Genomic DNA, 14,982 nt, shown 5'->3' on the forward strand with positions numbered 1-14,982 from the left:
TTCACTCTGTGACCTTTAACGTTAAATTATTGCCAAAACAGGAAGAAGAAATTAAGGCTTGATAAGGGTTGAGATGGTCACAGATTTTACCAGCCTCACTGATGGAATGTGACAATTTCTTCAATGGGAATGAGTTGGGCGTGAATTGTTCATCAGTCGTTTTGATTTATTCAACCTTTCAGCCCCAGAGTTTGCAGCGGCAGGGATTACTAGAAACTCAGCAAAACAAATTCTTTCTCCCATTTAGTTTATAACCTCTGCAGGTGCATGAAGAGTTACAGAGAGAGGATTAGGTATTACAAAATGACTCCATTTACTTCATTGACGAGATAGGCCAGAATTGGCTGTGTGGATTCCATGTGAGAATCTATTGCAAAAGCTTTTTGGCATTGAAATATCTCTCTCCTTTTCTAGATCAAAATCTTCCCCCCAAACCTTTCTGCACAGCAATTAGTTACAGCTGTGTTTTGCAAAATCACCTAGGGAATTTGGATGTCCAGTTCCCATAAAGTTTAATGCAAATTAAGTTTCCAAGCAGCTTTGAAATTTCAGCTGAGTTAGGACTGGAACCTCTTGGTTTTGATACAGTTCTGTACATGGAACCCCTACATCTCTGGATGACAACAAAAAGGATATTTTGAGGTTTTTTTCATCACCTTGAAGAGCACAGGCCTCAGTGAAAGAGCTGCACTGGAGCTTGCAGGATCTGCAAAATCTACACTTTGTGTCAAAAGAAGCAGAAATAATTTTTCCAGAGTTTTTCATGATTGTTAAGACCAGATTTCCAAGAGTCCATCTTTGCAACAGAATACATTCCAGGTTTTCAAAGGATCCTTTTGTGAAACCACAAATATTGCATCTCAGTGCACTGAGCCCTCCTGAAAACCTGGTCAAGGATGAAGGGATGCAGAAGACTCTGTGCTCAGGAATACCTGGCAAATTTCAGGCCAGAACTAGCTGTAGGGTACGTTTTCCTGGAGAGCTTATCAGTGAATGTGTGAACTTTGCCAACTGTGGCCACCCCCAGAATTTCCAGTTCTTCCTCTTGTCAATTAGGAGTTTCCTGTCTGATCTGTGAAGTACAAGCACAGGCAGACAGCCTGTCACATCTACTGCTTGAGGAAAAAAATATACAGGAAGTAACAAATAGAAGATCCAAGTGAAGCAGCTCAAGAGTTGCAAAGGTGAAAGTTTGATTTGCTACCTTGCTACCAACACCTACAGAGGGGACACCTTCTCTTGTCACCAAATCATGGCTCAAGAGGACAGAGAGGTGGGAGGAGGGAAACATGAGAGGAGCCACTTTAGTGCAACTAGCTGGTGCAGAAGCCTCATGGAAAGAGACTGGTTATTTAAGCTGCAGATTTCTCAGAAAAGGAACACTTTAGAAATATTTCCTGTAGCTACACCAGGGGTCTACAGATCTTAGCCAACAATCTGGAGCCACACTGGTAAACAAACATGTACTGAAAAAAAAAAACCCAACCCAACATATTTTGAGAAATAGGTCCAAGGCAACTTGGATGACTAGCTCTCCAGTGCTAGTACTCAGTGGCCACAAGAGCAATAAACCAAAAAAGATTCCCCTCTTAGTTAAAAACAGAAGCAGCTGTTTATGATCAGTCCTGTTTGGAGCCTCCAACACTGTAAAACTAAACCTGCAGTGACCTGAGTGAATGTAAAGATTTTATGGGGCCACAAAATATATGCATGTTTGCAGTGGTGTAATAGAGAGGAGAAGCCAAACTGGAGGATTTGAGACAGTCTCCCCACGTCTTCTGTTTCAAACTGCGTATTAGCCCTCAAAGAATAGGAACAGAATGCTACATTTTTTTTGAACTCTTGTCCCACTGTCTACAATATTTTTCTTCCAGGCTTTTTACTTTGCTGTATCTCTACCCCCTGAGCCCTGGAGAGTTCATGGAGTTCCTTGGCTGCTATGAAATCAGCAGGTACTGAAGAAAATGATGTTGGGTACTCAGGGGCGGTGTTCTGTTTGGGCATGACCTGAGTAAAAGGATTTTATGGTGCTGGTCGGTCAGATGATGTACAGCAGACAAAGCAGAAGACTTGGATTCCCATTCCTGTAATTCTTGATGACACCAAGCTGTCATCTACTGATACTTTAGAGGGAATGGTTGCCCTCCAGAGACACCTTGAGAGGTTAGAGATGTGGGCTTATGTGAACCTCATGAAGCTTAGCAAGGCCAAGTATAAAATCCTGCATCTGGATCAGGGCAGTCCCAGAAGTGCAGGGCAGGCAGTGAGTGGATTGTGAGCAGCCCTGCAGAGAAGGACTTGGGGGTGCTGGTAGATGAAAAACTGGACATGAGCTGGCCATATGTGCTTCCAGCCAAGAAAGCCAACAGCATCCTGGGCTACATTAAAAGAATTGTGGCCAGCAGGTCAGGGGAGGTTATTCCCCTCTCTGCTCTGCTCTCATGAGTCACCACCCAAAGCACTGTGTTCAGCTCTCGGGTCCCCAGTGCTAGAAAGACGTGGACCTGTCAGAGTGAGTCCAGAGGAGGCAGTGAAGATGACCAGAGTGCTGCAGCCCCTCTCTGATGACAGAGCTCGAGAGAGTTGGGGTTAGTTAGCCTGGAGAAGGAAAGGTAGGCCTCTGGGGAAACTTCAGAGCAACCTTCCAATACCAAAAGGAGATCTGCAGGAAAGATGGGGAGGAACTCTTTATCAGGGAGCATTATGAGGGGTAAAGGTTTTAAACTGAAAGAGGGTAGATTTAAATCAGGTATTAGGAAGACATTCTTTACAATGAAGGTGATGAGGCATGGGAACAGGTTGTGGATGCCCCATCCCTGGAAGTGTTGAAGGCCAGGCTGGAAAGGACTTATAGCAAACTGGTTTGAAGGTGTCCTTGTTTGTGGCAAAGGGTTTGGAACTAGATGATCTTTAAGCTCCCTAATCCAAATAGTTCCATGATTTTGATGGCTTTCACATAAATAATGATGGTTGGACGCTGTCAGCCAAATCCTACTTTGATCACTTGTGTTATCAAACATTGCCTTACCCTTTAGCTCTGAAGAACATCTTTTTTGTTCCCTGCAATTTTATTTTTTTCAAAATTCAATTTCTTTTTCTAAAACTTTTTCAGAAAGTTTGGATTTTTTTTTTTGTTTTGTTTTATTTTTTTCTCTGGAGTGCTGCTTTAATGTGATCTGGATATTGTCAGGTGGGTTCAAGTGCTTGTAAGCCTTGACCTACCACAGGAAAAAAGATAAGTGTGTCTTAGGTAAACACACATGTCTAGCTGAGGGATGTGGTGCTCAGTGGCTATTTGCTCAGTTTTCCTCAACTAGGAAGTCCTTTAGTCCTTAAAAACCTAGGATGGAGAAAAATAAGCAGAGTGGTGTAAGGAAAAGGTGCTGACTTCATGAAGGTGAAGCTCAGTACAGCCCAGCAGAGGTGAGCTGTGGCTTCATTTGCCATGCAGCCCTTTTCCTCTGCATGAAATAAAAATTCCCTCTCCCCATCCCCCTTTGCATTGTTTCCTCTCTTCTCTTTTTTTTCTCTTCCCGTCAAATATTTAAGCAGATATTTCCTTTTTGGTGGTGTGCCAGGGAGCATTCCAGCTCTGCCCCCTTTGAAAATAAAAAGGCTGACCCCCATTTCCATAACCAAGGAAGGGACAGGTAGCCTTTGTTTGTGTTCCAGAGCATGACTGTTTTTCTTAGATTTGCACCAAAAGAAGAGAAATGATGCTGTTATTCAGAGGAGGAATTGGTCAGTGACCCCAGCAAATGCAGTAGCAACGGCAGCAAAATGGGTGGTATGAGCTGAACGCTTTTTGGGGATGAACCTTTGGCTTTGGCCAATTCCTTCTCTTGCCCTCTTCCTCTCCTCTCCTTTCTCTCACTCTCTCAAAGATTTCCCTATTTTTTTGTGTTTAAGGCACGTCAAACCCTGGAATAGCCCTCACAGGCATTACTCACCAGTGATTAAAATAGCCACCAAGCAGGCAAGAGCCTGCAATGATTTGTGCTAAATTGGGTGTATCACTGTTTGTAGCAAGGGTTGCTAATTTGCAAACCTCCCTTGTTATTATCGTTGTTTTTATTAATAGCGCCAAGGGGCTCCAGCTGACATTAAAATTCCATTTCATCCTCTGCTGTACAAAAGTAGGGAATAGAAGAGTTTGTCACCTCGATGGGCACTGTCAAAATCAGGAGAGATGAAGGACTCTCTGGTCCATGCTGCTGAAGAGCAGAGGTCCAGTTGGAAGAGAGGGAGAGGGAAATGGCAGACCTGAGAAATGAGCTTGGGCTCTGAGCAGGTTCTCAGCTGGGTCACTGCTCACCAGCTCTGCTGGCAGCAGGGGACTGGATGGCCTGGTGGTGCAGACAGAGCAGCTACCAAATGGATACTGTGCTGGGACCGGAGGGGGTACTTCTGGGATGCCACAGAGTGTGCAAAGATGGAAAGAATTCAAAAACACCAAGCAAAAAGGCCACTTTGTTGGGGATTTGTGACAATAAACTCAATTGAAAGGCTGGAAATTTCACCTTGGTCCAGAGAAACTGCAATTGTAGTTGTGCACTTGCCTTTTCTGACTTACAGATTGATGACATCCTGCTGTACAACCTCACAGGGACTGTGTGTGGTTTAAGGGTCCAATTTGATACGTGTACATGACCCTGGGCTGCTCCTGGTGACCTGAGCGCAAAGTCCATCTGCTACTAAGGATGACTGCTGTAATATAGTGACTGAACCTGGTCATTAACTGCATCAGGCTCCCCTCTAGTCAAAAGTATCGTTAGTGGTTATGGTTTTCACTTCTAGCATCTAGAGGAAGCTGTGAGGACTTACCCCAGTTTGGAGCCCTTTAACTCCAATAGCAGAAAAACCCCAGCCCTGTGGTTTTTATTGCTCGAAGTCTTGAGCTCTCTCCCTGCCAATGGCTCATGGATAATACATGTCTTTGATGCAGAACAGAAACTGGAAATCTTGTAAGAACAACTTGGGTCAGGCTGTGAGTATATCAGAAGGGTTTTTCCCTCTGTGTATCTGCTTCCAGCTGAGAGGAAGTAACAAAGAATGTGTTTAAAATCAACGGAATTAGACAAACTTCTTTGACGCATAATAAAGATTTGGATTTTTGGAGATTTTAAGTGAAGTCTTGGCTATGATTTTGTTTTGTCTGCAGTAGTCACATATCTCTAACTGTATAACAAACTACAAGATCTAAGCAGGATTGCTAGAGCTCTGTGTTGCTCTGCAGCAAGCAACAGTCCAGCTGCCCACACTGACGGTAACAGTGGTGGCTTTACAGACAGGGCACATTTTAGGTATGGGCTATCAAGTTGTGTGTTAACCTGTGGTGAGTTGAGTTAAGCAGAGAAATCAACCTGCAGTCAGTTTTAATACAGCAGTACATAATTTGAGGCAGCTGTCACCAGATTAAAACTGTGAGCATTTTCTCCCAGTGAAGGGGATCCCTGGTTTGGGAAAGCTGCTAATGAAGCATTGAATGCTGTGATGTGATTAGTCTCCTTGCCATTGACAAGGCTCGAGCACTGAACTTCAAGTGAAGTGTGTTTTCGGAGTGAGGGGAGAGTGTGTGGGAAATGTTGTACCAAGCTGTGAGTGTGGAAAGCCAAGGAAGTTGAGTGATGAGGTTTAGGAAGGTTTCAAAGTGGCTGCGGATGGATGTGCAGCAGAAGGATGAAGTGAGGGTGAGCTGTGAAAATTACTCTCAAACATCTCTTGTCTGCAGTCAATTTATTTTGGTTTTCCTGAGAAAATGTCATGGAGATAGAGAAAGGACGTTTGGCTGCTGGATTCTCCAGCAAGAAGCGTGGCTGTTTGGGTTTGGTAACTCCAGGCAGCCAGAGGTGAAAGTGGAACTGTGGGGGTGGCTCGTCCCAGCTGCAGGATCTGGGGGGGACAGTGCTTTCCAAGGCACTACCCTGGTGTGCTGACACTCTTGCCAATTTGTGCTGTTGAATCTTGGACTGTCCCTTTGGGGTTTTTCCTGCTTGGTGGTTTTACCTCTCACTTGATTACCAAGAGGAAAGGATGCACAGAATCTGTGGAGCAGCAAAGCTACCTTTCATTTTCAGTTCCAAAGAGACAACCTCAAAATATTCTGAGAATCTGCCCTGGGGGAAGGAACTCTCCAAACCTCCTGTTAAGATACCACCACAGCACCTCATTTTAGCGAGGTAAGAACTCTCATTAGATCTTTCCCAGTCCATGTCTGAGCGACAGCCTCTCTTCTGTGGGTACCCTAGATGGAGGGGAGAGGGGAGAGGGAAAAAAAAAAAAAAAGAGAGAGAGAAAGAAAAACCCAGCCCAACTAATTTTCCAAACGCTGTTCAGTCTGCACTGATTATATAACATGATTGATAAAGTTGAGGAGTGAGCTGAGGTCAGAGCCCCAGGATGCCAGCTCCTCACTCCATGAAGGAGCTTTTTGTGTGTATGTGTATGTGCATGGAGGACGAAGGTTGTGTTTGTTTCTTGAAAAACCTCAGACACTCTCCAAAGAATTCCAAATTTAAAGCAGTGTAAAATGCTCCATCAAACATGTTTTACAGTCTTGACATTGCTGCCTGTGAAATCTACTCCAGTGACTGTTTCTGAGACTTTTTGAATAATCTCTTGATTGTGCTTTACTTGCTGTTGGGCAGAGTCATCATGGAAAATGGGGTAGTTGTTTTATAGTCCTGTCTGGATGGGGAAGCCTTGGAGGAAGACTGTTTCACCCAAGGTCACTCAAGACATGTAAAATATATTCTGCCTCCAAAAATAAACAAGATAGATACATATGGCTGGGCTAGGGGATAAAGCAGGAGTAAATGAGGCCTCTGGGGCTGAGGACTTGCTTTCAAATTGAACAGAAATCACAGCATAGTGGTCACAGAGATGTTTTTCTGAAGCTTTTCTTGTTTCTCCATAGTGCCCAGGAGTGGGACCAGTCACGGTGGAAGCCACAAGGGAGATTTCTGTAGATCAGATGGGAAATCACTGGATGCCCTCAGGACTGGTGAGTTCCTAGAGTCAGTAACAGTGCTGTTAGCTTACACTGAGCTACTCCATCCTGGGCCTTTGCCAATTGTCTGCTGTTCGTGTAGTAAAGTGACTCTCTGGTGGCCCATTAAGGGCAGCTTCATTGTATTTCAAGCATTTTTATCACCTGCTTTGGATCGTGTATGAAATATCTAAGACTAGGACTTTCAAATCTGCCCAAAAGACCAGGGAGCAGAGCTGCCACTGGTTGATTTGGTCTAGGTGTGGTACTGGTACTAGCAGAGTTGAAATGTGCCATAGGACATGATCTCATCATCACCAAGCCCAACAGGAAAATAAACATTTGGTCTCTGTCTTGCTATTTGTTCCAGCAATACCTTGACTCTGACTTAGCCTTCATGTAGCAGCACAAGCCCATTATTCTGTGACATTTCTGCCTTTCTACAAATAAACAGAACGGAAGAGAGAGGAGGTATAGCCAAGCACTATAATGTTAGGAGCAATAAGACAAAATTAGACATGTCAAAATTGCAGCTCATTCTGAAGGAAGAGGAGCTGTGGTGTGTAACACCTGTGGCTAGGACCTGACAGTACTGTGCTCATACAGAGACAGTTCCTGCCTTGAATCATTTACAGTCCAGAGAGATGGCAAGTGATATGTGACAAGCAATCCTTCCTTTTCAGAGGAAGAATTTGGGCACACGGGGTTCATTGTTTTTCTTTGTAAGTCAGCAGGATCATTGCTGCATCCAGGAGTAGAGTTTCACTGGTAGCTGCTTGGCCAAAGTGTGAGTGGCAGGTTTGTCTCAGTGCCTTATCCCTCCTTCTGCAGTCTGGTCTTCACCTCTAAAGTGTGAGTGGTCATTGTAAAGTCACCTAAAACGAGGTAACCCAGGCTTGAGCGTTGTGCCTGACCTTGTGCATTTCTGTGTCGTCTCTCCTCCCTTTGTGTGCTCAAGCACTGCGGGCAAAACCGGTGGATGTGCTGCAGCTGGCAGCAGATTGTCACTGCAGGGCAGAGACACCCCGAGCCACCCTCAGCTCTGATGAGCAGGACATGCTCTGGGAAAGCCCATGAAATATGGGTGCAGAAGTGCAGGATGGCTCTCGCACTTGGGGCCAATTCAACCCTTATGTGGTGTGATTGTGGTCAAGTCCTTATGCCAGGGAGCAGGCTGTGAGCAGCACAGCAGCTGTTATCCGAATAGTTTGGGACATTTTCGTGGAGAAGTGTCTGGTGGGAATATGGAACTCGGATCTTGTCTTTCAGCACTAATGCTCGCTCCCGGGCTGGCTGGCTTGAGGCTGGAGCCAGACTGCAATTGCCCAAGTTATTTCTGCAATGAGGAATATATGCAGAGTCAAGCAGAAAGCATCTCGGAAGAAATGAATTACCAGCCAAATATAGATTATTTCATTTTGAGGGACGTCATCCAATCTACTCAGCTCCTCAGTCATTCAGCAACTTTTAAAGTCTATTAATGCCTATATTTATTATAATCATGCATACTAAAAGCTCAGCCTGTATTACATCTTTATTGCTTGTTCCTGGCATATAATGTTAGACAGGGCAATGCCTTTCCTTTTTTCTTTGAGGCACTGAGTGCACCAGCTCCTCATGTACAAGTATTTCCCAATGGATTTTAGCAACTTTTTGTGTAGCAATAGGCTAGGAGAGGCTAGGGACACTGGGGTAATTCTCAAAGGGGGCTAGTTTCTTTTAAATGCATTTTCTGTCACTGGTTCAGTGAACTGTACATGTATTTATCTACGATAGCTTTGATGAGATTTAAGCATGTGCTTGGACTTAAAGGTAAGCTTTGTATTTTGCAGAGTAATTGTCCCAATGCCCCATTTGATGGTGCAACAGTCAAATGGCACAAGTGTGCACTCTGCTTGGGCCAGAATGGTGTGGAAGAAAAAAGACAGCTAAACTCAACTAGTTACAAGCTCTGCATAAGTACAGCAAAATTCACAGGCTCCATAATAAACTTCTTAGAAACCTCGTTGAAAATTGGTAGTCACCAAGTGATAAAATACGGAAATTTTTTTCTGATAAAGTTAAAACGTGGTGATTTTTCTTCTGAAATACTCTCGCAGAAGCACTGATGAGATAAATGTATTTATGTCATGAATAAAACGCCCGATGAAAACTAATCTGAGAGGCAGAGCAAGTGATTGAAGAGGGCCAGGATTGTCAGTGCTCCCCATCTGCTTTGCATCACTGAGCCGGGCAAAACATCAGAGCATATTGGTGAATCTGGCAGACGTCATGTTATTTTTATGTCATCCTTATTCTTCCAGGGCCTGATCCAAGCCTCACTGAAATCCATAGAAATGAGTGGACTTTCCTTTACATCAGCGAGCTTTGAATTGGTTCCTTCCTCGCTCACTGGTAACGTCAGGAGCCTGAGATGGGTCTTGGAGGCCTTTTGGCAGAGCACTTGGGCACAACCGCGCTTTCCTTTTTAATCCTGCCCTCTGACGATGCTGTCGTTGATGTATGGTGATGGCTGGAGCCCCGAGATGGAATGGAATGGGGAGCATAACAAACTGGAAAATGCACACTGATTTAGGAGTGAATGAGAGCGTTCCCAGAAGTGCTGAAATTCAATGGGATTTAGAATCCCAAGGACCCTATTATTTTGCAAAATGGGCCACATGCTTTCAAGACATTTGGGCAGCTCTGAAAACTTCATCCATCACTTCTATGGAGAGCAGTGTAGACCTTATGTAATATCACAGGCAACAGCCAGAACTGTTGAGAGTAAAACCCACAAAATGGCCTGATCTTCTATTGTTTCTGAAGGTGTGAATTCCTCTTTTCCTGATATTAAGTAACTTTTGGGTGTTGTCCTTTTTTGCTAAAAGAGGAGTCTGCTGTATATTGCAAAAAGATGTTTATAAATTCCCTCACATGCCTGTCAATCCAGACATCCCTCCTTATTCCTGTTATGTTTATTTATATAGACACATAAAAAACCTAACAATCTTACACTTATTAATCAAGGTGATTCAGCCATGCCTCCCACTGTCTTCCTCTGATTCCAATCTTATTCCAAAATACAGCCCTAAATGTCACTGGGGTTACTCATAAAACACAGTGCTGCTCTGCATGAGTAAGGCTATTTGAATCTGGCCTGGAGTAAAGTTACTAATTCTCAGTGAGGAGCAGAGCTAGACAAAGATTGCAAAATATTGTCCACTAATCTGTTCTTGAATTTTTAAACATATTTTTTGGTCTCTGTTCACTCGTGGATCTCTGAGCTAATGAACTTGCTGACAGGAATGTTCACCATAACAACCCATTTACAGCAAATATTGCAAGATCTTTGCACTCTTCCCTTCATTCAAAATAATACCAGTCTCCCTCCCCAAGAAATGACCTTCCTGTTTCAGAGTTTTGTCACTAATTGTGAATATTCACATTGGTGAGATGTTTTGTTTGTTTTACTAAATCCTCTTCCAGCAAGAAAACCGAATTAAACCAATTGAAGTCGAATTTAACAAAGAAAGACCTCCGAGCCCCGATGCCAAGGGAAAGGATGGTCCTAAAGCTGGAGCTGCAGGGAGATGAGGAGGTCAGTCCTCAATCCACCAAGGGTTCTGCTGCTCTCCATCTTGCAGCACGCAGAAATGTGAACAGCTTCCAGGACCTCAGATACGCTGGGGTGTGCACGAGGGATGCATAACACTGACAAATCATCCGCTTGTGACCCATCTATAAAAAAAAAAGGTGTAGAAATGATTTAGTTACAAGTTCTTTACCTAAAGATGTCCTTTCATCTGCTGGTGGATATGTTCTTCGAGGAGATTATTCATGGAGCAAGGTTCTAAAATAAAAATTGAGGAGGATGGAGCAAAGCTGGGCTTTGGTGAATACATCTAAACCCTAGACACATTGCAAATAAACTGAGCTTGTTCCCAGGCAACTCCCAAGTAGAAAATAGGCACAACTGTTCCGAATGATTTTCTCTACGATTTGTTTACCTAGCTGTAGGGTCTTCTTCAGTCAGGCAAAATCAAAGGAGAGACAGCTATTGACCTCAGCTTGCTTTGAATCTGGCTTGTAATGAGAGCTATACCCACACCAAGCTTCAAATTCCAAGCAGCTTGATGTGGCCTTTTACAGAGAAAAAAAATGGTTAGAATTTTTATTACAATAAGAAAATGCAATTTTTCATTCTCTCCTCATTTCAGAAGGTCTGAAGGGATTTTACTCAACTTCCTCTTCTACCTTCAGGCAGAGACCAAATCTGAGAAATTGCAGCCCAATTTTGGAAAGTTCTCAGGATGTGAAAATCAGGGGCTCATGATGGGAAGCTGCTGTTCAATACACTTTGTTGTCATGAGTGCTTCTGGGGATCCACTGCTGACCATGTGCCCCCTTCACCCTCACTTTGTGCTGTTTTATATCCTTCCACCATCTGATCAGAATGATTTAAAAACAAAAAAGTGTCTGATCTGAAAGAACAGTAGGAGGCTTTGCCCTGTTGGGACCAACATGGTTAGGATGTAGTCAAGATCTGGTCTTGCAGAGGCTGGGAATTATCTGGCATCTTCTAGAGTGTGACATCCAGCAGAAAAACATAAATCTTTTCGCTGCCTGAAACTCGGCAAGGTCAAATGCAGTCTTGCTGTTAATCTGGCACTGAATTTAGCTGCCCCAGACAAAACTGCAGGGGCAGCTCAGGAAGGAGAGAAATGACAGCTAAATTCAGGGGTCCTTCCTTGAGACAAAGTCCTGAAACTGTTGTCCGGGATTTTGATGATGAAAGGTGTAATAGAGTTAGTATTGATCTGCTTTTGCAACGTTCAGTGTGTGGTGTGCCCTTATCAAGAGTAAATGTGAACCTTACAAATATCTGAACGCAGTTGGTATTATTTTTGAGCCCAATTTAGGTATCCTTGTTAGACATTTTGGCAAAATTCATCAGCAGTATGGAAAAGAGTCCATAGAACTGGAAAATTTTGCTGTAAATTTGCTGTTGTTACATCCACCAATTTGGAAAAAGTCAGTGCAAAGGCACAATCCTTAAAATAAATAAAAGAAAATGTCTCATAGCTGCCAGCAGGCACTGGAGCTCCCCAGCAGAGGCTGCCTGGGAGCAGCACAAACTGTGCACAACTCCTCAGCCCCAGTAAACAGCAGCTTGGTGTTCTCCCTCCCTGGGAGAGATGTGCTCTTTGCCATTGCTATAGGTTGCTGATACTTCAATCTCTTCCCTGGCTGCAGACACCTACTCCTAATTTGCCATCCTGGGCTAACTCCAGGAAGAGCTGGAGGAGACAGAAGGTGTGAATGGACAGCCAAGACCGAGCAGAGCCAAAGGACTGGCTTGGCTCTGGAAGGCAAAATGCAAGCTGAGCCATTGGAGCCGGCTGTACACAGATGAGAAGGAAAATGCACAAAGTGATAAATAACTTTGCTTAGGCTGCCAGGAAGGGCTGCCAGAACATTCTCGCTTGGCTATGCTCTGACTTGGCTCGCCTGCCGCCGCCAGCCCCCCTCCTGCACAGACGAAATTCCGGGCCAGAGCCACACATGCATCTCAGGGCAGGCTCACCACGTCCACCCCCTGGCCAGCCAGCCCCTCGGGCAGCAGCCTCTGCCTGTGCCTCTCCCGCTTGGAGCCCACCCTCCACCTGCATGGGCACCCCAGAGGTTCACCTGGCAGGAGGGCATGGAGGGACAGAAGCGTGAGGTGTGCCATTAGCTTGGGTTGTTTTTGGAGGAGCCACCTCTCCCAAAGCTTCCCTGACAATCTGGATGGCATCTGCCTCTAGCATCACCCTACAGTGCTGCCTCCACAGGCAGCAAAAACCCTCTTTATGCAGGGTCATCTCCGCACCCTTTCCCTCCAAACACAAGGAGCACACACAGGTGATACGGATGGTTTCACCAGATGTGGTTGGACACTGCATTCTCACCCCAGAGTGCCTGGCAGTTTGCAGAGCAGCCTCAGAAGAAGGGCTGGAGTCACAGCAGGACATGTGCAGAGCAGGGATGAGCTGCCACCGCCACGCATGGCAGCACACAAATCAAAGCAGCGCTTTCTCCAGTGCTGTGGGGTGCTACCAGCTTCATGCCTCACTGGAGTGGAAGGAGAGATGGATATTTCAGAGGATTTATCAGGCAAAAAGAAGTGTCGGCATTTCTCGGTTTCATCTGGCAGCTCCAGCTTGAGGAAAGCTATTGTTGCAGGATTTCCAACGTCTCGTTGCCTTTCTGATCTGTGGTGCACATTGAACATATGTCTCTGTTTAGTTGCCCATTATTTAACCTAGATTTTTTCCCCCCTTGAGAGATTACAGTGAATTCAGGGCACATGAATGGTGTAATTTATCATTTTCCAATATAGACTGTCATGCACTTATATATAGTGAAAATAATTTGTTGTCAAGTTATCCAGTTGTCACCTCATTTTATATGCTTCATAATAAGCTATTTGTAATGATCCATGCTCGTCAGAAGTCTAAATAACCAAAATATTGCCATCTCACTACAGATAACTACTAAATATTTCCAACAGCACTGAATCATCCTGATCCCTGGGAGAGCTACGTCCACATTTTTACAGAAACAGTTTGCTACCCATTCTTGAAAATCCCTTTTTAAGAGTGTCCAAATTTCTTTTGAAACCCTATAGAATTTGGAAAAATTAATTTTGAGGGGAAAATGCTATTTTATTGGAAATTTTTTTAATGCTTGTTCCAAGTTACACTTATTTTCCTGTTTTCCTCTTACTGTCATGTATCCCCTTCACAAAGGGTACGTTTTTTTGTTGTGTGACCCTACTCATAGCACTATCACATTGAAGCACATTATGGGCATGCCCTTGTGGTACGTGCAAGCTGTTTTTCTAAAATGTTAAAATGCTTAGAGTACTCTGATTAGCACCCATTCACCCTGTGTGCCACCAAATGCCCAAAGATTCTTACAGTCACTGAAAAGAGAGTTGTTAGAAAGTGGTTCACCTGCTCCAGGATCCTGATGAGCCTTGGCTGTACCTGTCCACCTCCTGACAGCCAAGGTATGTTAGCCTCCTACTTAGAAGAAGCCTTCAATTAGGCAGATCAGTTAGGTGCATAAAAATCTCCTAGGCTGAAGCTGGCTCAAGCCCTTCTTTTGTTCCTGTGTTGTTTGGTGTTAAACCATTTCCCTCCTGCGCGAGCCAGAGACCCCAGCACCATTTGTTGTGCTTCAGCGTCTGTGTTCTAATCTGCCAGCCTGATGGGGTAGCTGCCCTCAGGGATGTAAAACCTAAGTTATTTCTACTGTTATTTTATGGCATGACTTGGCACGATGTGACATCCCTGTTTGGCTTGAACGGGGACCAGTGGCTTGGACTGCCTGACAGACGATAGTCAGAGACTAATGACTGCCTGCATACTGCTAGGAGGAACCCCCTGGGGCAGCAGGGGACCGCTGCCAGCTCTGCTCTGAATTAACATCTTCACTAAGGAGCAGGCAGGGAGATTAGGCAGCCGAGGAAAGGACAAGTAACACCAACCCCCCTGGTGTTCCAGCTGCAGAGAAGTCAGCCTTTTGAAAATACTGCGAGTAGGTTGTTCAGGTCGATCAAACAGATAAATAATCAAGGACCCACACTGTTCCCCAGGGGATTTTAATGTTTCAGAGGGATGTAAACATGGCAAGTTGTTATCAGAGAAATTGCAGTAGCTGAAACTGGGCTGAAAATGTTTGTACACAGAAATGATCTCTAGAGCATACAGTTAGGATGTTTATAAAGTGATGAGCTGCTAGCTGCAGTTTCTGTGGCTTCCTAAACAAAATGATGGGCTTAGGTAGAAAAATCACTGCCCTGCATATTCTCAAGCTGCTAAATCAAGGCTGCAGAATAAAACAATAGTGGAGAAAAAATTGGGGGGACTGAAAGCTTCTTTGAAGCAGCTCTCTGGAGGAGGAACACCTCAGAAAAAACCCCAGGGGACAAAAGAGCAAAAAATTAACACAAGATAAATTCTAAACTT

General features: G+C 44.4%; 1 long non-coding RNA gene across 3 annotated transcripts in view; it reads left to right on the forward strand.

Moving 5' to 3' along the window:
• The window catches only part of LOC116997213, a 73,559-nt gene extending 59,914 nt beyond the window's left edge, over nucleotides 1–13,645 (forward strand). Inside the window, exons 3-7 of one of the 3 annotated variants that reach the window (XR_004418132.1) lie at nucleotides 1,875–1,952; nucleotides 4,576–4,770; nucleotides 6,078–6,179; nucleotides 6,917–7,003; nucleotides 9,292–13,645. This is a non-coding gene — a long non-coding RNA (uncharacterized LOC116997213). The remainder of the gene's footprint in view (nucleotides 1–1,874; nucleotides 1,953–4,575; nucleotides 4,771–6,077; nucleotides 6,180–6,916; nucleotides 7,004–9,291) is intronic. The other 2 variants (XR_004418131.1, XR_004418133.1) reach the window with 2 other exon arrangements.
• Nucleotides 13,646–14,982: the final 1,337 nt, after the last annotated feature.

The sequence above is a fragment of the Catharus ustulatus genome, chromosome 6 (genome assembly GCF_009819885.2).
Source record: "Catharus ustulatus isolate bCatUst1 chromosome 6, bCatUst1.pri.v2, whole genome shotgun sequence".
Classification (NCBI taxonomy): domain Eukaryota; kingdom Metazoa; phylum Chordata; class Aves; order Passeriformes; family Turdidae; genus Catharus; species Catharus ustulatus.